Genomic DNA, 24,670 nt, shown 5'->3' with positions numbered 1-24,670 from the left:
AGGTGGATGTACATAGCGCCCAGTCACATATAAGAGCCGGCCGCACAGGGACTCGTACATACATGCCCGCGTGTGCTGCCTCTAGCACCGTGTCCTTCCGGCACAGGCGGCCGGCGGCGGTACTGCAGGCACATGCAGCTGTGGGGATGTGTTCTGCTATAAGCTGGGGGACGTTACTAATGCAGTTCCACTAGTGGGAGCGGGCATACGAAGGTGTCCGGATTACTGGGGAGGCAGAAGCTCATGGGACTGAATTCCGAAAAATGTCCCCATTTCTTACAGGGGTTTATAAACCTGGGACAGAGCTACACCAAGAAGCTCCATTCACACTTGTGTTCGGGGATCCTGGTTTCCTGCTCCGTTATGGGGGATGAAAGGGGAGTCCTCTGGCCGAACGGACGCGTTGACTATAACGGGGCTTAATAGTTCACGTTCAGCCGGCCGGGATTTTAGGGCTATTTTAGTGTTTTGCTTTCCGTCTAGCAGATCCACAATGGGAGCAGCAGAACGGAAGGAAAACCGGTCCCCATTTCCTGCCTATAGAAATACATTGAAACTAAACGCCTTCAATTTCGATGGGTTTCAGGATTGTACGTCACCATTCCTGGAACAAAACTCCGATCCCGAGAGTGGGGGTCCTCACCCTCCTCTCGTCCCTGCAGTGAATGGCGCAGCGGGCACACCGGAGAATATGTTGGGGCATGTCTGTGCAGCCCTGGACTACCTGCTTAACATCTGGGGGCATTCATACAGGTCACACAACACTAAGGCACAATGCCCACGGATGTTGAGTCCACCGTTGCACGCTGCCATAGGATTGCATTAGTTTATGCCATCCTATGCTGACAGCCGCGTGAAAACTCGCGTGGTGTTAAAATCGTGTCATGTCCAATTTGAGGCCCGCACAGAAACGTCACCGCTGACTCTGCTCTGCATGCCCGGCTCTGCGCCAGCCACCACATAGCAGAGCGGAGAGTGAAGACGCCATACAGGCAAGTGGGAGATCAATACCTGGGCATGGGTCGCATCCCGCTGCATGAATCTCGCAGTCAGAATCCGACCCGGCCGTGGGCATGAGGCCTGAGGGTGTATTCGTCTGGGGACCTTTAGGCTGCTATCACACGAGCGTATGTCAGAGTGGCGCGGTTTAACGTGGTTTCGAATAATGTTCTACAACTCTGACAGTTTTTTAACACAACCATTACAATGGGCGATGATGTGCGTTAAAAGTGCTGAAATAGAGCAGGCAGGGTTCAAGATCGCGGCGTTAGAAACGCATTCGAACGCTAGTCTGTGAAGCCCCACTGAAATCAATGAAGGCCTTTGACAGTGTTTAGCGCAGTGTTTGAAATGCTGCTGTAAAAAGCAGTGTGTGTGAGAGCGGTCTAAGGCCGGCTACACACGAGCGGATTTGCATTGCGGAGTCCGTGTTCGGCATGCACACCACAGATCCGCAGCAAATACCGTTTGGAACATGCTATTGAAAAGCGCTTCTTCGTGCACAATTGCGGAATTGAATTGTGATTTCCGCTAGTGTAGGAAAAAAAGCATGTTCTATTTTACGCTGCCTGTCCACGGGTGTAGCGATATCCCGCAGCGGATCTCCGCGGCCTGGGAACAGGAGATAGCTGACGGTTTTCCGCACTGAGCCTATCTGACAGATAGGCTGACTGCGGAGAATCGCGCCAGATCGCAGCATGCTGCAATTTGAATCCCATGAGCAGAGAATCGCTATGATTCTCCGCTCGTGGACAGCAGGGTTGCTATGGAAAGCTTGCACTGTGTTACCCGCAGCCGGATTATCGCCACGGACAACGCAATGCAAAAACGCCCATGGACAGGCAGCCTTAGTGCGGATTCCGCACGGATGGCTTCCATTGAAGTTAATGGAAGCCGTCAAACCCACAGCCTTTCCGCAATTGACATTGCCAAAAGGTTGCAGATTCCGCATCATCGCCTAGCGACGGCACGAGAAAAACAAAAATCTGTACTGCGCATGTCCGACGACTGTTTGCCGTAGCAATGCGCAGTACAGATAAAGAATAAAAGTGCTGCGGCTGCGGTCAGGGCAAGACCTCTGTGTATTTGGAGCCGAAGTTTCCGCACCGACCTGCGATGTAGAGGCCAGCACTTGTAACTGCAGGCATGGCTCCCATTGATTTCAATGACAGCCATGCCTGCAGTTACAAGCATCGGCCTCTACATGGAGCTTCCGCTCCGACCTCTGTTATTGCAGCGCTGACAACATGCGCCCACACGGCTGATCGGTCGGGGTCCCGAGCGACAGACCCGGCTCAATTACCTATTGATGACCTATCCTGATGATAGGTCATCTATAGTATTTCCCTGGAAAACCCCCTTAAGTTTAATCAGCAGATGAGCCCAAGCAACCGTTTCCGGTATTATTGTAGCTTGATGCCACCGAAAGCTAGGGGTTTGACAGGAGGAACGCCCCTCTCACACCCCCAGCTCCCGATAGGCGCAAGGAAGGAAGGTCCTACCAGCGTGTGGATAGATTTCTGCTGGCCGTAGAGGGTTTGCATGACGGGTTCTGTTCTACTTAGGCCGCCTGCACACGGGCGGAAATCCCGCGGCGGGATTTCCGCCACTGAAAGCCTGCATAGGAGAGCATTACAATACGCACTCCTATGCAGACGGCCGCGGTTTGGCCGCACGAAATCTCGCGCGGCAAACAAACCGCGGCATGTCCTATTTTTGTGCAGGGCTCGCAGAGCCTCGCACAGAAACGTCACTCACCCGGCCGCCAGCTCCGGTCTGCGCATGCGCCGGCAGCCGACACATGAAAGAGCTGGGGCCGCCGGGATCAGGTGAGTACGCGCTCGTCTCTGCAGGCGCTCGGGTCGGGTCCCGCGGCGAGAATTCTCGCCACCGGATCCGACCCGCTTGTCTGCAGGCGGCCTAAGGCTTACATTATTAGCTGTAAATGCTGCCATGTTACTTACATGTACCGTAAGTAGAACAGTAACTGTTAGGCTAACCCTCCAGGGTCGGCAGAAATCTATGCAGACAGTGCAGCGTGTCTGGTCAGTCCCGGACGGCATTTCAGCGATGCGTCCCACCTCAGACCTCCGCCCTGGCCGCCGGCATTCAGCTCTGTGCCGGCGGCCGCACGTGTGCCCCTGTGACGGCCGCTCCCCCACTAACAGCTGCCAATCCATACACATTCTGCCGGGAAAGCACAGTACGTTTGCTTTGGGTTCCCTGCTCCCGAAGCCGCGCAGCTCTTCAACACTAAGAGGGGGGTTCCACCTCCTGGGGCGCCGCAGGGAAAGCTACTTGCAGCTGTGGGTGCGCGGCTGCAGTGCCGGCGGCCGCTGTATCCTTTCTCTATAAATCTTTAGTGGCCTTCCAGGACCTGCTGCCGAAGAAGCTGTGCAGCCAATCAGGTACAGGGGGCGGGTTGCGGTTTTGCATATTGAGCGTAGCATATTTGTGTGTGCAGTTGTTTTTTACTGTACTTTTAGCACGTGCCAGCTGCACGCAAAAAAACGCACCAATGCTCTCAGCCGTTGAAATGGCCAATTAGTTACATAAGCTCAAAATGCGTTCTTTAAATGTGCAGCAAAATAGAACATGCTTCCTCTTTTTTGTGCAGTGGAATTGCAGAAGCCAAATACACACTTGTGAATGACAACATTGCATTAAACGGCTTCTATTTTCAGCGTATTGTGAACCTGTGGCACCCCGTACAGATGCCCTCTGTGTACGTGGAAGAATGGCCTGAACAAGTTACACATATCGGAAATGACAGGTTTTGGTGTGGTTTTGTGCTCCCGCAGTACAGAATAGAGCCATGTCATGCTTCTTGAGGCACCTCTTTTATGTAGATTCTAAATTACAGTCAGATCAGGGACTGGGTTTATCAGACACATCTAACATGAGGCATGAACAGCATGTGAGTATCAGCAAGGACATAACATGATTCAGTAAAGGCAGCCTCTCTAGTGATTTATCTCTCAATGTAATTAGCAATGACCAGATCACTTGTGTTGCCTCCTGCTTCCAGCTGTTATGTAACAATGATTATCTGCAACATTTCATCTCCTGTACAGTAAACCTTTGGAGCTCTTAACCCATATACACTGTATTACAGAAAACCAATGAAAGCCATGTTATAGAAATGTAGTTCACATTCATGAGAAATGCAACTCTGTTATTTCATGCACCTTCACATCCTTACATTATAATAGTGCAGAGTAAGGGGATGTTCACACGGCTGATTTTTGAGGCAAAAAAAAATTAAACATTCATTTCAAGCAAAATCCATGTGCAGATTTAATTGAGAATGCATGAAATACATATCATTGGGAAGATTCAATGCAGAGTCTGCGCCAAGAGTTAATATGCCACTTTTTCCCAGAGCACATTTGAAATCTGTGCGGAAATATTAACTACAGTTCAGATTCCCATTGTAAATAGAATGTGGCGTTCAAGCTGATTTCACATGGATTTCGGTGCAGAAACAATGTGAAATATCAGCATGACCTTGAGGGCCATTTACATGCAAAGATATTTCAAACAATTGAAAAATTGACAGTTTTAGTGATCGTTTTGCAAAAAGTGTTAATGGACACAAATGTCCATTAAGGCTTTATCAGCTTCATTTGGGTGTAAAAGGGTCTCCGGGAGCTGTTTGCAGAGCGCAGCATGTGGCCTGAGCTCTGCAAACAGCTCCATTGTTCTCGCACAGACTGTCAGCAGAATACAATGTAATCTCCGACTCCTGTGCAGAACACAATGTGCGGTCCCTGTTATCTCTCTCCGGCTGAACAATGGATTTTGAACTCATCTTAGAATCATCATTTAGCCGAAGAGTGAACGATGGCAGCGTTTACACGCAACGAATATCGCTCATATGCCATCGTTTGAATGAATTTTGAGCTGTAATCGTTGTGTGTAAATGAGCCTTTAAAGGGGTTGTACAGTTGTAAATTACTGATGGTCTTTCCCTGGAATAGGTCATCAGTAGAAGAACTGCAAAAGGTTGGCTGCCTGGGACCCCTGCCAATTGGCTATCAGTCTGGCAAGTGAGCTTGTACAGGAAGCAGACGGCTCAGTTCTCACTGCAGTGGCCAGGTATATATCTCTTGCCCATGTACATACAGCCTTAGGGTGAATTCACACGAACGTATATTGGCTCGGTTTTCACGCTGAGCCGATATACGTTGTCCTCGTATGCAGGGGGGGGGGGGAGGATGGCAGAGCCTCAGAGCAGGCACCGAGCTCCCACCCCCTTTTCCCTCCTCTCCGCCCCTCTGCACTATTTGCAATGGGGTGGGGCGGGGCTAATTTGCGGCACTTAGCCCTGCCCCGCCTCTCCCCATTGCAAATAGTGCAGAGGGGCGGAGAGGAAGCAGAGAGGGGGCGGGAGCTCAGTTCCTGCTCCTGGCTCTTCCATCCTCCCCCCCCCCTGCACACGAGGACAACGTATATCGGCTTGGCGTGAAAACCGAGCCGATATACGTTCGTGTGAACACACCCTGATACTGAACACTTGGATAACTGAGGACTTCACTATAGATTCCTCTGGTACAGCATGGTCTGTACTGTACACACACAGTATAACCAGCAACCTCAGAGCAGCAGAAATAATCTGACTGACTGGCTGAGCTCACAGTCAGCCCAAAAGCAAAACCAGACTAATAAAGTTACTGACTGGCTGGCTAAGATATCAGTTATCTTAGCCAGCCTAGCAGGTAAACAATCAGCTATCAGTTTGGCTTGTGCACTGAGCTGATTTCTACAGGAAGCAGACAGCTCCATTCTCGCTGCAGTTGCCATGTTTGGCATTACAGGCAAAGTTCTTATTGAAGTGCATGGGAACCTTGCCTACAATATCAAGCCTGGCCATGGCCAGTGCAATGGGAACAGAGTGGTCTACTTCCTGCAGCAATTAGTTCAGGGCATAAGCTAATTGACCCAGCAAACAGCTGATCAGTGGCGGTCCCTGCCAACCCACCCCCACAGATTTCCTATTGATGGCTAGTCCTAATTATAGGTTTTTAATAATTTACAACCCCTTTAATATATAAAAAGGATAGAGATAATTTGTAAAATGTGATAAAGGCAATAGGGGAGAGCAGGCTAATAAAAGAATGTATTAGTAAGAGACAAAAATTCCACAGCCACTCCTATCAAATGCAGAGAGCCTGTAATTTTTTTGTAAGAACCTCAGCTCATGAGTGTACACGGTACAAACCTGGAACTTGCAGATATACATGCCAAAATGTAACTTAAAAAAAAGATCTCTTATTACTCAACTTTTGGGCCACATTTGGTTAATAAGATACTGTTATGTCTGTCATTGTTACTTGCATGTTAAATGCCTGTAAACACCATCAGAATGTCTAGAAAGTATTTCTGTCACAAATGGATAGACAAGTCTTCACGACCAGAGGTGACAAGTTTTGGATACAAAGATGAATAAAACCAATGATATGGGTCTTTTTCGGACTTACGGAAGGTAACAGGACTGAATACAGAAAAGCATGTAGGATTTCACGGACAAGATCCGCAGGATCACCAGAACTGGATTGGACCCTGAAGTGGAGCACCTGCCCTGAAAAGGGCGACCCCCCCCCACCTTGAGAGAATGACTGGAGACCAGTAAGAAATAGCCTGAAGACAACTATACTAAACACTAACTTGTTACTAAGTAAATTCAAAGTTAATTAAATCACTAATGCTGTATTTACACATGATAATTACATATGAGTGTGAGATACACACAACTCATGCCATTTTTCACTTGCACTGATAGCACAAGATCGAAAAATCACACCATGTCCTATTTTTGGGCAATTTTCCTGTAAGAAACGTACCTTCCTTCCAATGGGGGCATGAAAAAAATTGTGTCACACATGCTATGCAATTTGCATGTGAGTGCGATGCATTTTTACTCATGGGGCTTTAAAGGGGAAAGATGTAATTTCTTGACAGCTCTGAGATAATTGAATTTGCATTCCTACCTCACATGAGCTCATGCTATAATTCTGATCTTGGATCGTTATATTTTGTTTTTGTATTTTAAGTATATTTGTCAGTCCATTACACAACAGTTTTCATAATTGCATTGGAAAAAAATGCAGCTTCACAAAAAACTAGTTAAGTCAGTTGTAAACATTGGCATTTGGAAGCTGTGTCAAGCCTTCAGAAGGTATGTGCTTCGGTTGGAATGTGGCTTTGGTGCCTTCACACTTGCGATTGCAATATCACTGCGTTTTTTAAGCAGAAATGTCAGTAGGACTTTCTAATGTTAAAAACGCATCACACAAAAATTGCAGGTTTATGCGATGCGTTTTTAATAGAGATGAGCGAGCACTCAAATGCTCGTGTCCGCGTTATTCGAGCTTTTTTAAAATTCGAGAGCTCTACTCGAATAACGAACCCCATTGACTACAATGGGAGACTCAAGCATTTTTGCAGGTGGGACGCCGGGTCCCGAGCTTTTTTTTTTTTCTAGGTTCGTTCGCTCAACTCTAGTTTTTAACATTAGAAAGTTCTATTGACATTCGCACTAAAAAAGTGCAGCGATATCGTGATCGCAAGTGTGAAGGCACCATTAGGCAGCTTTTACACCTGTGTTAGGGCTCAGTTCAGGGTTTCCATCTCTACTTCATTTTTGAAGGAGAGAAACATATAAAACATCAGGGTTTTTTTCTCTATTGATTTCAATGGGGTTTTAAAAAAAAAATGGAAATGCTTCTGCTCTGTCAGGTTTGCATTTTTTTGGATGGAAAAATAATACTGTAGCCTGCACTATTTTTCCACCCCCCAAAAATGGAAACCTAATGGAATGGAAGCCTTTCTGCTCGCTTTCTGTTTCTTTGAAACCCCATTGAAATCAATGGGGATAAACCTGATTTTTTTTTTCCAGTTTTAGGGCTTGTTTACACGAGCGTATATCGGCCGGCCGATATACGCTTCCATCTAAGCAGTTTCCTCAATGGCTCCCTGCCTCTCTTCTCCACTCTGGGAGGAGGCAGAGCTAAGCTATGCTCTGTCCCGCCCACTCCCATTGCTGGCTATGGACAAACCGCTCGGAGGGGAGGAGAGAGGCAGAGAGTCGGTGAAGGAGGGGGACTGCTCAGATGGAAGCGTATATCGGCCGGCCATGAAAACGCCAGCCGATATATGCTCGTGTAAATAAGCCCTTAGCTCCATTTTTGGAGAAGAGAGACATGGAAACCTTGAATTGAGCCTTAATGCAGGTGTGAAAGCAGCCTTACACCACACTAAAGTCACACACTGAGGCCGGGCTCACATGAACGTATCTTGCAGTGATAGTACATGCCACCCATCGCCATGTACTATCTTGACGTGTATAATACACACCAAGATAGAACATGCTGCTATTTTTTTTGCGAATATATTTTGCAAAATTCCTGTGAGCGGCAACATGGCCACCTATGGCAGATTGGTACAGCCTATTCCACACGCAAAATCCATGCATGAAATATGTTATACCAACACGCCCGTGTGAGACAGCCCTAAGGAAGGTTTATTGATTGTGACTTTTTTGGCCATTGGTGGAACAAAGTCAGAGGTGTTCCTTTTTTTTAGTTAGACAATTTTGATAAAGGATATCCAATATGTTAGTAAATATTCTCCCAGGATTTTTCTTGCATTAATATTTTTAAATTGAATTTTCAGTTTGGCCCAACTATAAGGCTGGGTTCACACACACCGGAATCCCGGTGGAAATCTCGGCGTTTGGCCGCAGTGAAAAACCGCAAGATTTCCGCCGGGAGAAGTGCTGTTTCAAAACCCGCGGCATTTAACCGTGGGTTTTAAAGCGGCCTGGCCGCTCGCTCTTTCGCTGCGGCCGGCGCTCCCATAGAGGAGAGCGCGGCTGCAGCGGAAGAAGAAAAAAAAAAGAACATGCTGCGGCCGGCGAATCTGCGCCGGCTTCTGCTGGCTTTGCCGCGGCGGATTCACCGTCCCGTGTGGACGAGATTTCTGAGAAATCTCGTCCACATTGCTGGCTAATCACGGGATTAGCGGCCGCAGGCAGATCTGCCGCGGCAAATCCGCACAGAGTGAACCCAGCCTAATGCTTATATTGTGCAAGTGCAGAAATCCAAGTACTTTACATACACAGTATGTTATTGCTGCAAACATTCAAGCCATGTGAAAAATCTACACAAATGAACTGCATTTGTTGCAGAGATAAGTTTGTCTTGAGAAATAAAACTTTTTTTTTTGTCTTCAAGGGCAGCAGAAAAAGCAAGTTTGCATGTGAATAAAAATCATGTCTGTGTGAACGTCTGAAAATTAATAAATATTTTTGTTCTGACTGCTCAACAATATATTTTTATTTATGTTCTACTTCTAAAATGTGTCTTATTACCCTCTCAACGCACAAAAAGATATCTACAGCCTCAGAAAATTGTAACTTGAATGAACTTTCCTCAGAAACAGACTGGCATCCAGTGAACAAAGTCAATGCATTAAAGATATGCTGGAAGGCTTCACTTGCAAGCAAATGTCTGTCTTGTACATGGATAATGCCTAAAAGCCAGGCTTGATAAGTTAATGCATTCACAAGCACAGCACTAACCAATGCTTTGTTTGTGGGTTTTACAGTCTACACTCAAGATCAAGGATTATATTGCATGTTATATAAGCAGAAGTACATGAAATCTGGGCACGTGGCTGGAAGCTGAAGTGAATGGACGCTTAACTTTGAAGCTCCTGATTCCTCCGGGTACATAAGAGGCTCCTACTCAATCGCTGTAGGGGATATAGGAAAGAAGGCAAACTGGAGACTGCCTTTCCTACCCTTCCTGAATTCCTCCAGCACTCTGATCAGCCTCCTCCAGTGGCACCACTAACACCATGCACCTCTCCTCTGCTTGCAACATGCAACAGCCCATGACACTGACACTAGAGTGCTCCCCATCCTCTGAGGTTTCCCAGGACGATGGGAGCATCCAATCTGCAGGTCTCCCAGACCCTGGAACTGAACAAATGCTGCCCTCCTTGTCCTCAGTGGTGCCTGAGTTTCATCCTCTCTTCGCTCGGCAGTAGAACATGCCAGGGAGGAGGGGAAGTATCCCATGGAATATCACAACTTCGTGCAGGGGCTTATACTGGTCTCACACAACTGGATTTGTATTGTATCTGTGATCGCCGTCACCACAGAAGATCTGCGATAAAACGCAGGCATTGAAAAACATGAATTTTTTATTTTTCTTTCACACTCGCGAATACCAATTGCGTATTCTGTGAGTGGAAGAAAAATAGCATCATGCTCTGTTTTGCCGCGGAATCCATGTGGACGGCCTCCATTGAAGTCAATGGTGGCGACTGACCTGCATCTCATACACAATTAACAATCTGTATTGGCTGTGAGAACTACAACGAAAAAAACTACTGCACATGACTGCCTGCGAGCCTTCTTAGTCATCCGCAATACAGTTTAATGAGGTATGCAGGATCACCGGCCAGGCTCATAGCTGGAATCCACTGCGGGCCTCCCGCATGCGAAATCCGACCCGTTCATATGAACCCGGCTGTATGCAGAGCCTTCAAATTCCTTAAGCACCCCAGGAGCCTCCACATCACTGGGGTTTCCTCAGCTTCATACCTCTTGACAGGCTCTGCAGACAGAAGCAACACTGGTCTGGTATTCACTCCCTGATAATTTAAAAAGCCTATGTCCTATCGCACAAATGTAGGAATCTGACCTCTCCTCGGCAGGGAGCTCTGATTGCTGAACTTCTGAAATGCCACCTTTTTCTCCTCAATGGCAAGCCAATTACCGACCAAAGTGGACTTTCAAGCATTAACCCTTTTCCAATCCACTGTCTGACGTTTGAAGACATTATGATTTAAGGCTGTACAGCTTCGATGTTGGAAGACGTCCGTCGGGCTTCTCTTACTGTATATTGCCATCCTCTCTGCTGTCAGAGCCTATCCAACGTGTCACCTCATGCAGTACTGGCTTTAGCCAGCATATAGCACCATAACAGCAAAAAAAGAGTGAGCCCCCTAGGAAAACCAGGATACAAATTAGATTGGAAAGGGTAATCTCTTAGGTCAAAATGGCATGTGGGTCAGAAATTGCAACACTGCTACAGAACGGACTCGCTGGAAGGAGCGCATGACGGAGCATGCCAATATATTGCCCAGCTTCAACATACAATTACCTCTCATGCAAGCTCTCTCAAACAGGCCAATCGCCACTTAGAGAACTTAGACTACATAGGGCGACTTAATAATATCCAAGTGGGTGGACTTTCAAAGGCAATAGGTGCCGAAGATCTCAGGGCCGTCTGGGAAGCCATTTTCAACATGATCTTGTGAGAGCTTTCCACCCACAATATAAAGCTTGACAGAGCTCACCGAGCCTGGGGCTTCCTTTTTCTCTTGTAGCCAAAAAGGATGGCTGCTCAGTACTCTTCTTCTCCTGCTTTTTGATCCACACTAGACATCCCAGCTTCATCTTTGACTGACTGGGAAGTGGCCTCTTCTTCATTTTCACCTCCACCAGTGTGGCAATTGGTCCTCGCCTCAATCTAGCTCTGTTACATCCCATCATCAGAGCACTATGTGCTGATGGCCTTGAAGGTCTCTAGGGTCCGTGTTCTTGCCTTCTCTCACCTTTACCCTTTTCCGTTTTATTACTCTGTTTGATACCTTCATACCCACCTACAGCGAAGTACATGACTGTTTTTTACCCACCTTGCTTGTTGTTCTACAAGCCTCTATACTACTCATGTCTTTATAGAAGGAGTCACTGCAAATGTCACTCACAGTTTGGTGACTCTCATTGGTCTCTTTGCCTCTCAGAGCTTTCCCAAATATTTGGTGGTAGCTGATCACCTTCATTTTCTTTTCCACACTTGCCATTTCACCAAAAAGTGAAGAGGGAGTGCTATAAGTTTTACATACTTGATTTTACAGTTTTGCTACAGCAGGTCCTCCTTTTTTTAATACTGTACAGGTTGTTTGTCTCCTGGATAATTACAAAAATGTTTTTCTCTTATTTTTTTTTCTTTCTGTTGATTGTCGTCTTTGTCTTATATTTCACCTGCCTTATGTGTTTCCTCCATTATGCTTTGAATATATCCTTGTCCATGGAGCTGAGTACCCTGGTTGGGTCCTGGCTTTTTGTTATCCACTAGGAGAACCTCCCCGTTATTAGACATCTCTACTAGGTGAATGTGAACTGCTAGCTCTGCTTTTTCTTTTACTCCTGACATAATGATCAAGTGTGTTTCTTTGACAGTCAAGGGTCTTAATTCTAAAGTTAAGAGACTGTTGACACTGAATGAGTTAATGAGCCTTAAAGTGGATGTGGCTTTCCTTTAGGAAACCCATTTTAATAACTCATGTTCTTTCAATTTTACCCTTGGATATTACCCCACTGTGTATTAGGCAATTCAAGAACAAAAAAAAGTAGGGCTTACTATACTTTAAGCTAAGTACTGCCCTCTGCAGGTCACTTCCACTCACCTTGATACTAATGGCAGGTATATAATTCTAGTGGGTATGTTGAATGGTTCTTTAATAACACTCTGTAATATTTATGCTCCTAACACTTCTCTGCTTAAATTTCTCAATAAGCTGGCCCGTCTCCCTCCCGTGCCTCTCCTTCTAGGTGGCAACTGCAACAGGACATTCTAAAATACTATGGATAGACTCTTTTCTACCAATAAGCCGAAAATAGGATTTCTAAAGAGTTTTGTTAGCTTTTTCAAAGTACTCACTATACTACTCATGGCAAATGAATCACCCCTCCGAAAAAAAGCCTTTGTTCTTTCTTCTCACCAGTCATGGTACCCAAATGACGATAGATTTCTTCTTTGGCAACACACCCTCTGTCTTTTGTCCACGGTAGACATACGAATCAAGATGTGGTCAGACTATGCCCCTGTGGTAATCTCCCTTAAGGCTCTAATGATGCCTACTCGCTCTTGTCATTAGTGACTCCATGAATATATACTTAAGACTGATCAACATCAGGAAACACTTAGAGATGAGACATCTACAATTTTACTGACACTCCGTAAGGTTGAGCTGCCTCTGCTTTTTACTAAGACTTTACGAGCACTAGCAGCCAATCAAAGCCGGCGCTCGATGAGCCAATCACAGCCATTCAGTAAATGACATCACTGAAGGCTATGATTGGCTCATTGAGCGCCGGCTGTGATTGGCTGCTGGCGCTCGATTAGCCAATCACAGCGCTCGCTTTGCTGGAGGAGGGGTATTCAAAGCCCAGGCACCAGGAAGAAGCTCAGCTGTGAGACAAGGAGGACGCAGTTTACCACAGCGCCGCCGAAGACCATCGGAAGGCATCGGGACGCTGCGGACCAGGTGAGTATAAGCCCCCCCCCCCGAAAATAAGACACTGTGCCCTTTTTGGGGCAAAACTTAATATAAGACAGTGTCTTATTTACAGTGTCTTATTTTCGGGTAAACACGGTACTATTGGGTTTCACATTTGCAGTGGATTCCAGCTTTGGCCACTCTCCTGGCATACACTAATTGGATGATATGGAAAGCCTGCGAACGGTGGTGTCACATCTGGTTCAGACGTGCTATAACTGTAAACCAAATTACTCGCTTGGTAGTGTTCACACCACACTACCAGCAACCCCAGAAGTACGAGGAAAAACCAAACAAACAAGGGAAACTTTCCCTAAGGAGAACTATAAAATGACAATCCCTACCTACTACTGGATGACCCGCCCCGATAAGGCTGACCAAATGCAGAGATGTCCTCTTGCCAACAGCAGAAGCAGACTGAGGCTTCATTCACACGAGGAAATTTGCGCAGCTAACGTGCAAAAAACAAAAATGTGACTACTAGGACCAATGGTTTCCTGTGGAAATGTGCAGAATTTTAAGCGCGCAAAAAAAAAAAAAAAAAAATCGCACCTAAAAAGATAGGACATAAGTGACTGAAATTCAGCCTATCTTTGCTGTGTACTACGGGACATTTAAAAAGTGAAAAACTTGCCATTCAGAGGGACTTTGGGGCTGCTGCTCCAATCTCTCTCACTCTCGTCCCCGAACTCCCAAACAGCAGCGCATTTTTTCCATTCCTCATCAGTGCTCGAAAACTTCAGCGCGGAAAAGTTGTCCATTCACTATATTTTTGCGCAGTTAGCCGCGTTTTTATTGCGCGGCTAACTTCAGTCTGATTTTGATGCCAATGTGAATGAAGTCTAAATGGAAATTGACCAGGAAAGAAAGTCCAGGAGAGAACTAAAAACCCTCCCTAATTGCCCCCGGGTGTACACTAACAGCTGACACACCCATCAGAGTCAAAGAAGATAAATGCATAGTCAGGCTTCAAATTGACGTAAAAGGTGGTATGGCCCAGTTTTTCTAAGTCGTCAATGTTTGTCCTTTATATTTCATCCAGCCCTCCCAAGTAGTTTGACAGCAGCTATGTCTACCCCATGGCTACTGAAGCGGCTATTTGCATTTGCTGATCTTATTGATTTTAGGACAAGATCCCTATGTCTTTAAAAGGTTCTCTGGGAAAAAGTTCAACTTTCATTGTCTAGTCTATTTCACTATGCTCAAAGTAGATATTCTGCTGTGTATCACTTTTCCACGGAACACAGACCTCTGTTCCCACGTCATTTGAAAGACTATATTGCACGACTTCCTCCATCAACAGCTTGATTTCTGCTACTTACATCTCCTAATGAACAGCTAGTTCAGCATTCTTATATGAACAAGCAGGAAGTTTTCTTGTGGGAAACTTAGTATGACACATGGAGCATAATATGGAGGGCAATGGCCAAATCATCTCTATGCATTATGAATAAGGAGAATCAAGATAAATTGCCATGCTTTTGATATCCCACACTGGTGCTACTATATATGCTTAATCCAACCATTTCCCAAACTTGGTTTGCAATACCAAACCAGGCCACTGCAGTGGGAACGGAGCTGTCTACTTCCTGTAAGAATCAGCTCAGTGCACAACTACACAGACCTTGAAAACAGCCGATCGGTGGGAATCTGGTGCTGCAGTCCCCTATTTGCAGATAGGCCATCAATAGTTTACAACTGGACAACCCCTTTAATGAACTAATGAACAGTTCTGCAAGTTGAGCCAGTTTTAAAAGATTTGTGGGATAATAGAAATGTGTTACATTTGATAAGAGTAGCTCGATGGCTAGACTGTGCACCATTCCTCACTCTCTCCTAAACAGAGATGTTAAGAATTTATTGTAAGTTTTCAGGTTTCTGTATTTCTGCATTTTATTTTTATAACTGTTTTGCATGTATTGTATGTTATTTTTATTTTGCCTTTTTTTAAATCTTTTTTTGTAAGCACTGCATTTTTTGTATTGAAGTCTAAAAACTTTGATAAATGCAGACCTTGTGGCTTTGAACCCTAAGCCTTCAGTGGTGTTAACACTGATTGCTGGACAGTAGTGTGGGTGTGTTTATACAGGTCCCTTGGCCTTCTCCATGGATGGTAGTAGTGAGAGTTTAGGGTGTATGGATTGTGTTGGGTTATGATCTAGGCTCAATTGGCCACCTGAGTGCAAGATGTGTGCAAGGTTGAGTGGCTGAGTTAGAGACCTGCACCCAAGTCTCATGTCAGGAGAGTGCATACATGAAAATGTACACAAGGGAAGTAAGTGGGCCCAGCCATGATATCAGTCCAAGACATGTTGCACACCCATCCCATCAAGAAACCGGCCCATTAAAGGTGAAAATTCTAGTCCTCATCGGCCAACCCCCCGTGGGAGCCAAAAAATTCCACATGCCTGATGCGGGGTAGAGTTTTGTGCTTGTTCTACCCATAATTTGGAGGATCGATTAGGGAAAATATCTAGTATGCATTTACAGATAACTGCTTTATGGTATAAGGAGAAATTTGGGAGACCCACTTCCCCCATTTTCCCCCTGCGACGGATGAATGTATTGAATTTCAAGCGTGGCCTGGCAGTTTCCCAGATGAAGTCCAGGAAAATCTTACAAATACTGGACAGGATAAGACCTAGGCAACCTGATAGGGAGAGTCTGAAATAGATAAAGAAACTTAAGGCCCATTTAGACACGATTATCGCTCAAAATTCGCTCAAAAGCAATCTTTTGACCGATAATCGTTGTGTTTGTAACTGCACTTACATCGTGCAGTCTTCGTTATGCCGTTGCTCATCGTCGTCTTTCAGCGTGCAGTAGTAACTGCATCTAAACGTTTCCGTTAATCGTTGATTAGTTCTGCACATCGGCTTGGAGGAATATTAGCCCATTCCTCCATATAAAACAGCTTTAATTCTCTTATTTTGCTGGGTTTCCTACCATGAACTTCTCACTTCAGGCCCTTCCACAACATTTTGTTCACCACTGTACCTATGGTATCTGAATATTGCCCTATATGTGAATAAGTGATTTTTTTGTGCAGGCCAGGATGTAATGATTTGTCTATCATAGACCAACCTTTGACAAAATGGATGAAAACGGATACGTTTTAAGAATTTTGTACTAAATGAGATCCCAGTAAAATGAATGGCACACATTATGACATCCAAGGCCAAATGTTTTTTCGTAACAAAAGACAGAAACACAGAAAAAAATAATGAACTATAATGGAAATGTTTCCCTTTTATTCGGTAGGTGATGTTAACCCCTTAACGACCAGCCCATAGTGTTTTTACGTCCTCCCGAAGTGGGCTTTATTCTCTGAGGACGTAAAAACATGTGTCCTGCATAGAATAAAGCCCCTCGGGCTGTGGACGTGACAGCTCCATGCTGTCGGTGTCTGCAGGTAGCTGTCATCCCGGGCTGTTCGGACCCTCCCCCCCGGCATTGCGATCGGCGCCGATCGCAAAAAAGTAAACAAAAGTTGAAAAAAAGTTACATATTCAGCTGCCCTGATGGATCGGATCCATCGGAGCAGCTGAAATTACTCACCTGGGTCCGGCACGCTGCTCCCCGCTCTCCCGATGCTCCGGGCCCCGTAGCCATCCTTCTGCGCATGCGCGCCAGGCGGCATTACGTCAGCCGCATGCGCAGAAGGCCCGGCGGCGCGGGAAATTTAAAATCTCCTGGCTTACGGCTCCTGTAGGTAGCCGGAAGGCAGGAGATGTCAGCGGGGACCGCGGTGAGCGGTTCCCGGTACCGTGATCACCGTTATACAATGGATAACGGCGATCGCGGAAAAGTGTAGAAAAGGGTAAAAAAAAGAAAAGTTTCACCTCCCCTCATGGATCGGATCCATGAGGGAAGGTGAAAATACTCACCCCGCTTCCTCCATGTCCTCCGGCCGGTCTCCGGACCCCCCGCTGGCTTCTGCGATGTGCCGATGTGGCCAGAAGGCCGGCGTGCCCGGCAAATTCAAAATCTCCCTGCACTCGGCTAACTGTGACAGGGGACAGATATGACTGGGGACCGCTGTATGCGGTTGCAGTCATATGATCACCGTTATCCATCGGATAACGGTGATCATATAAAGTTAAAAAGTAAAAAAAAAAAAAAAAAAAGTTAAAAGTTTATAAAGTTAAAGTTTCATCTCCCCTTACGGATTATATCCGTAAGGGGGGATGAAATTACGTACCCAAGGTCCCCGGATTTGTTCCCTGATGGGATGTTCATCCGCGGACCTTACCCCAGCTTCTGCGCATGCGCCCGTCAGCATGATGGCGGACGTATGCGTAAAAGTGAAATATTGCCCAATAAATTTAAAATCTCCCTGCTCCTGGCTACCAAAGGTAGCCAAGAGCCTGGAGATGTTACAGGGAGCCGCGGTATGCGGTTACTGGTCACGTGATCGCCGTTATCCAATGCATAATGGCGATCACGTAAAAGTTCTTTAAAAAGTGGAAGTTTCATCTCCCCTCACTGATGCGATCAGTGAGAGGAGATGAAACATCTTCTCGGAGGCTTCCGCATTTTCGCGCCCGCCGGCAAAATGCCGGACACATTCGCAGGAGCCGGGGAGCCCAGGAAATTTTAAATCTCCTTGCTCCTAGTGACCAACGGTTGCTGAGTGCTTGGAGCAGTGACCGGCGGCCTCGTTGAGCAGTCCCCGGTCACGTGATAAAGTAGCGATATAACATTAACGGAGACCGGAGAGGAATTACGGGTTCTGCATGCGCTTGATCAGCGGTAATCCACGGATCAATCGCATGCATTGGATTACACAATTCCCCCCAATTAGTGGGTCGGAATTACGTAATCCACTCGCAGAAACAGAACACAGCATGCTATATTTTGCCGCGGATATCCGCGACCTAGAGCCCATTGTGCTCTATGACCGCGGATATACCCGCAGCCCATATGCAAACACATTGTGTACGGGCTGCGGGTACCCGGGTCATCTCTAAGCGACGGCGCTGGAAATAAAAACAAACAACGGTGTACTGCGCATGACCGCCTGTGTGAGTAGGCAGTTATGCGCAGTACATTACGCGGCCGTACGCAGGGTCACGGCCGGCTCACAGATGGGATCCGCTGCGGGCCTCTGCAAGCGGATTCCACCTACGGCCGTGTGAGCCCAGCGTTATTCAGACCGCTACCTGTAATCCGTAATTTACAAGAAGCCCCGGGAACGCTCGCCTTCATGCAGTTCCAGGAGCACCTTGTTGAGCGCCTTCTGTGTGAGACCGCTGCACCGCAGCAAGATTACAAAGCCTCACAGAGCGCCACTTTTTACACCCCATCCCCGCCACTGATGTTACGAAATACCCCCCAAAAAGCATGAGAGGAGGGGGGATAAACGGTTTTCTTACCCCATGTGCCCAACCCAACCAGCCTCCGTAATTACCCGTCTTCGGACATAAAACACATATTACCTTTATCTAAAATTTAGGGAATGCCAAAAAATGGGGATGGCGGGGGGGTCAATTTTTTTTCCGTGTAAGTGGGCAATGGGGCCTGGAATTTATTCAGTTCTGCCTTGAAATCCAGCGGGCATTCCCTCCATTATGGGCCCAGCCATGTGCCCTGTAAGTAGATTAGGGCCACAATGGATATGTTTCTGAACACGGGACAAACGGGGGTATCCATTTTGGGGTGAACGTCTTCATTCCTATGTACACTGTACAATAAAAACAGTTTTTAAATTGACAAAATTGCCAAAAAATGAAAATCGTAATTTTTTCCTTCTGCTTTGCTTAGATTCATTCAAATACTGTGGGGTCAAAATACGCAGTACACCCCTAGATAAATTTATTAAGGGGTCTAGTTTTCAAAATGGGGTCATTTGTGGGGGTTCTCTATTGTTTTGGCCGCTCAATGGCTCTACAAGTGGGCAATGGGGCCTGGAATTTATTCCGTTGTACCCTGAAATCCAACGGGTGCTCCTTCCATTATAGGCCTAGCCATGTTTTCTTTAAGTAGATTAGGGCCACAATGGGTATGTTTCTGAACACAGGACAAACGGGGGTATCCATTTTGGGGTGAACGTCTTCATTCCTATGTACACTGGACAAAAAAAAACTGTTTTTAAATTGACACAATTGCCAAAAAAATGAAAATCATAATTTTTTTCCTTCTGCTTGGCTTAGATTCATTCAAAAACTGTGAAGTCAAAAAAGTAATTGTACCCCTAGATAAATTCGTTAGGGGTCTACTTTTCAAAATGGGGTCACTTGTGGGGGTTCTCCATCGTTTTGGTCACTCAATGGCTCTACAAGTGGGCAATAGGGACTAAATCTCCTTCAAGCAAAATCTCTGTTCCGAAAGCCACCGGTTGCTCCTTTCATTTTGGGCCCCATTGTGCATACAGACTTAATATTAGGACCACAATAGGTATGTTTCTGAGCACAGGACAAACAGGGGTACCCATTTTGGGATGCAAGTCTTCTTTTATATATGTGTTGTACAAAAAAAACTGCTTTTGAAATGACAGACTTACCAAAAAAATGAAAACCGTTATTTTTTTCCTTCGGCTTGGCTTAGATTCATTCAAAAACTGTGAAGTCAAAAAAGTCATCGTCCCCGTAGATAAATTTGTTAAGGGGTCTACTTTTCAAAATAGGGGTCACTTGTAGGGGTTCTCCATCGTTTCGGTCACTCAATGGCTCTACAAGTGTGCAATAGGGCCTAAATCTCCTTCAAGCAACATTTCTGTTCCGAAAGCCACCGGTTGCTCCTTTCATTTTGGGCCCCATTGTGCATACAGACGTAATACTAGGGCCACAATGGGTATGTTTCTGAGCACGGGACAAACAGGCTTATCCATTCTGGGGGGCAAATCCTCATTTTCATGTGTACTATAGAAAAAAGTCCTGTCTTAAAAATGACATATTTGCAAAAATATGAAATTTTAGTTTTTCTCTTCTAAATTGCATTGACTCCTAAAAAAAACTGTGGGGTTAAAACACTTATGACACCCCTCAGTGAATACGTTAAGGGGTGTAATTTTTTAAATGGGGTCATTTGTGGAGGTATCTATCATTTTGACTCCTATGAGCCTTTTCAATCTTGGCTTGGTGTAGGAAAACAAAGTGTTCCTCAAAATGCTGAAAAGTAATGTTAAATTTGTATGTCTTCTAAATGGTTAAACAAAAACGAAAGTCTTTCCAATGTGCACCTAAAATAAAGTAAACGGATGGAAATATATATCTTAGCAAAAATTTCTATATTATGTTTGAACATATTTGAGATATTGCAGTTGTAAATGTGAAAAAATGACGATTTTTTCAAAATTTTCCCAATTTCGGCGCTTTTAAAAAAATAAACACAAATTCTATCGGTCTTTTTTTTCCGCCTAAATGAAGTACAACATGTGGCGAAAAAACAATGTCAGAATCGCTTGGATATGCAAAACCTTTCTGGTGTTTTTCCATGCTAAATTGACACGTGTCAGATTTGCAAAATTTGGCCTGGACATTAAGGCGCAAACAGGCTTGGTCACTAAGGGGTTAATACTCTTGCTTAAAAAAGACAAAACTATTATAAAAGTACTACCATCATTGGTTAACCAGAAAAATTATATTTGCCAGATTTTGAAACACAGAGGCTTCATCAGGCAGGTTAGAAATGTATGAGCCTAATTTAGTCAGTTGTTGTGGCTGAAAGACACATCTGTTGCTATGATATTAGCGAGTTGTAAGACTCTCATAACATCCCTAACACCGTGTTTACAAGCAATGCTCCATTATCTTCTCTATTCTATTGCCTGCCCTTGCACATTATCTCATGATGTAGGGCTAACATATTTATATATCAGACAGACCAAGAAGGTTCATCTGTCCTTGAAATGTATGCAAGATATCACCTAAGTAAGTACAAAGCGTATTACGCACACTTTTTTTAATCAGCAAAATACGCAGTGAATAGATCCTATTGAGTTCAATGGGGTTGTTCAAGTTTGTGTATTTCTGTTGCATGTAAAAAAAACACAGCATGTCCTTTTTCTGCGTGTATTTATGGACCAAAATTTGTAATTAAAGCCTATGGAGTTCGTAAATCCACAGGAAAAAATGCAAACACTTGCATATCAACTTATGCAGTGTATTTACGGAGCGAAATACGCATACGCACATGTGAATGAGCCCTGACATTGAGCTGTTATGTGTGAACAACTAAATATTTGTACATTTGCCAGTATAATAGTACAGTTAGTCCCCGACTTGCGAACAGGTTTCGTTCCGGGAGCCCGTTCGCAAGTCCGTTTTGTTCGCAAGTCGAACAAATGGTTGTATGGAGGGGATCGCGGGTGGATCCCACTCCATACAACGTTGGGTGCCGGCTGTTCTTACAGCGGGCACCCGGCGGCAGCAGTTCCGACGAGCCGTGGCGCTTGTCGGAACTGTTAACACTTTAAATACCGCTCTGACAGCGGTATTTAAAGTGTTAACAGTTCTTACGAGCAGCGCGGCTCGTCGGAACTGCTGCCGCCGGGTGCCCGCTGTAAAAAAACAGCCTGCACCCGACGTTCAGGGGGCCTGTACAGCGTCCCACGATGAGATCGCGGGACGCTGTGCGGTTGCTAGGCAGCCGGGGACCTCCTGAAAGGCCCCAGGGCTGCCTATGCAGAGTGCCTATCAAGCGCACAGCTTGATAGGCGCTCTGCATAGACAGCCCTAGGGCCTTTCAGAAGGCCCCCGGCTGCCCAGCAACCGCGATGTGACCGGACAGGCTTCTATCAGGCTTGATAGAAGCTTGTCCGGTCCCTGCACAGTATGATGTAATGCCATAGCATTACATCATACTGTGCTGTACAGATAGTTCGTATCTAGCGAAATTCGTAAGTCGAATGTTCGCAAGTCGGGGACTATCTGTACTTATATTTTTTCAACCACTATGTAGCATGTTGTTCATTAGAAGCCGAAAATGAGCCATGACAAAAATGAAGAGAGACGCAGAAGTCAATTATTCCTATTCAGAATCTGAAATACAGATTAAAACAAAGCTTGACCTGTGGGCAATAATTGAATTATGTATAGACTCATGACCCATATTATGTCCTGATGAAACTTGAACCAGCAAAGATAAGTGACGAGACTTGTGAGTTACATTAGTTGTGCTAGAGAGAATTCACAATGAGACCACATGATTTTTTAGTAAGTGGTCACAAGGACAGCCCGTATCATTACCTTCATTCATGCTTTGAAGGAACTGGTAATTAATATTAATCAAAATGCTCACCTTAAAAACATCTACATGTCAGAATTCAAGTAATGATCATTTTTAAACATGGGCAATAAGTTTTCACAATATTTCCACCATTTATCGTGGTAATTGTTTCGACATTTACACCTTGCGATTGTAAATACGAACGCTAGAAATCGTTTGCCATGTGTAAATTGGTAGGCAAGAGATTGATACTAAGCGGACAGACTCATATCTCTACGGAAAATTACCACAGACCTTTCAAATTGTAATCTGTATTACATCCCATATATTTCCAGATTCTACATAGATCGGTGTTTCCCAACCTTTTTTGGCTCATGGCACACGTTGGCAAGAATTTTTACCAAATGGCACCGCTTGGAAAAAAAAAATCTCTTTTCTTTCATGCAGCACCCCAAGGAAATTCTCACGGCATTGTGTTTGGGAATCACTGATAGAGATGAATTCTTATTAATCCCTTCCCGACCACATAACGTAAATATACGTCATGCAGTTGTGAAGAGTGTATGAAGCGGGCTCGGAAGCCAAGACCACTCCCTAACTGGCAGCTATTAGTTGTTTTTGACAGCTGCTGGCAACTGCGGCAATTATGGCAATAAAAAGGTTTCGATGCCACAGTCAAAGCTGACAGTCAATGGGAGGGGGAACTCCTTCCTGCATTGCATCTCCTGCAATGCATTTGGGGGTGTTAATGGGCTAGCATGGCAGCCCAGAGCCTACTGAAGGCTCCCAGGACTGTCATGCATAGATGACATTTCAGTCCAGCCCGCGGCAGGCTTTGATAGGTAACATTAAAAATCACTATATATTGAAATACAGAAGTATTTCAGTATATAGTACAAGGGATCACATGATTGCAAGTTCAAGTACCCAGTGGGGACTAAATAAAAGTGTAAAATACGATTTAATAAACTTAACAGTAAAATAAATGTGAACATATTAAAAGTAAAAAAAACAAAACTTTCCCATAAAAAAAACTAAACAATTAAAGAAAAACAACACATATTTGGTGATCTCAGGCAGCGAACCACTGCGGTTTTCTATTGATGATAGAAGCTTAGGTTGAGCTTAGATAAATAAAACCTTTTAATAAGTTGGAATAGAGAATATTATTTCTTTTTTTTTCTATTGGGTCATTCCGTGTCAGTTCAACCAACTCTCCCGGTCGACCATCTCAGATTTCAATGAAACTTTGCACAAAGATAGACCCCGACCCTAAACTAAGATAGCCAGAATATTAGGCTTCAAAGTGCTTTGGTTCACGAGCTACAGGTCTTAATCTAGGGGGTTGTCATGTGATTACAGCGCGCAACCTGAAAAAAGTGGCGATTTCAATCCATTGCCAAGCCAGTTCCAATGACTCTAGAGCAATGAAACTTCACACACTAGGAGAACTTTTGGTGCTGAATCCAGCTAAGCTACTCAGACTGCCACTCTTATCATCATTCTGCCACCAATGCATGTGAAAGTAGCTGAAAAATTCTATCGCGCAAAATAAAACTCATATTTTAAGCAGTAATAACTCATAATCAATGCAATCCAACTCAGCTATGAATTTATCAATGTGTACTCCATAGAAATGTTTCTCATTATTCACATTATGGACCCAAAAGGATGCATAGCTCTTAAGATACAATGAGTCAAAAATGGCAAAAAACACTTTTTTGCTAATTTTTCCCTTTTTCAAAGGCGAAAATCGGAATGTACTCCATTTTTATTTTTTTTCGTTTTTGTTCTATTTGGAAGAGAATTTTGTGCTCTACAAGATTCGATGTTTTTCATTTTGTTCCCAGACCTTCTAGATGGGAAAATATCAATGCCTGTGAAGGTCCTATGCACTCGCGGAGGTCAAATAATAAAATAAGTGTAGGTTTTGCATGGATGTATAATTAGTTTAGAAATCATGAGAAGGTAAATTATTTTTGGAATGAGACAACTTTTTGTGCTCAAGAAACGTATGTGATCAAAAATTGCATGGCGAGTTCAGGTGAGCCACAAGCTTTGGCCTAAGATGGTCAGAATATCATTGAGTGTTGCATAATGATTGTGGTATATTACAGTGATCACTGGGCTTATTTAGCACTCTATCCAT

At 44.8% G+C, this 24,670-nt stretch overlaps 1 protein-coding gene across 4 annotated transcripts in view; it reads right to left on the bottom strand.

Annotated features, from left to right (window-relative positions):
* Positions 1–24,670, bottom strand: part of IMPDH1 (inosine monophosphate dehydrogenase 1) — a 158,486-nt gene that overhangs the window by 49,264 nt on the left and 84,552 nt on the right. Inside the window, exon 1 of one of the 4 annotated variants that reach the window (XM_066592198.1) lies at positions 3,207–3,224. The exons of the other annotated variants lie outside the window; for them this stretch is intronic. The gene's annotated coding sequence lies outside the window, so the exon portion shown is untranslated. Of the gene's footprint in view, positions 1–3,206; positions 3,225–24,670 lie in introns of those variants that run through there. 4 annotated transcript variants of the gene reach the window in all.

The sequence above is a fragment of the Eleutherodactylus coqui genome, chromosome 2, assembly GCF_035609145.1.
Source record: "Eleutherodactylus coqui strain aEleCoq1 chromosome 2, aEleCoq1.hap1, whole genome shotgun sequence".
Lineage (NCBI taxonomy): Eukaryota > Metazoa > Chordata > Amphibia > Anura > Eleutherodactylidae > Eleutherodactylus > Eleutherodactylus coqui.
This window is presented reverse-complemented; position numbering and strand designations above follow the sequence as displayed.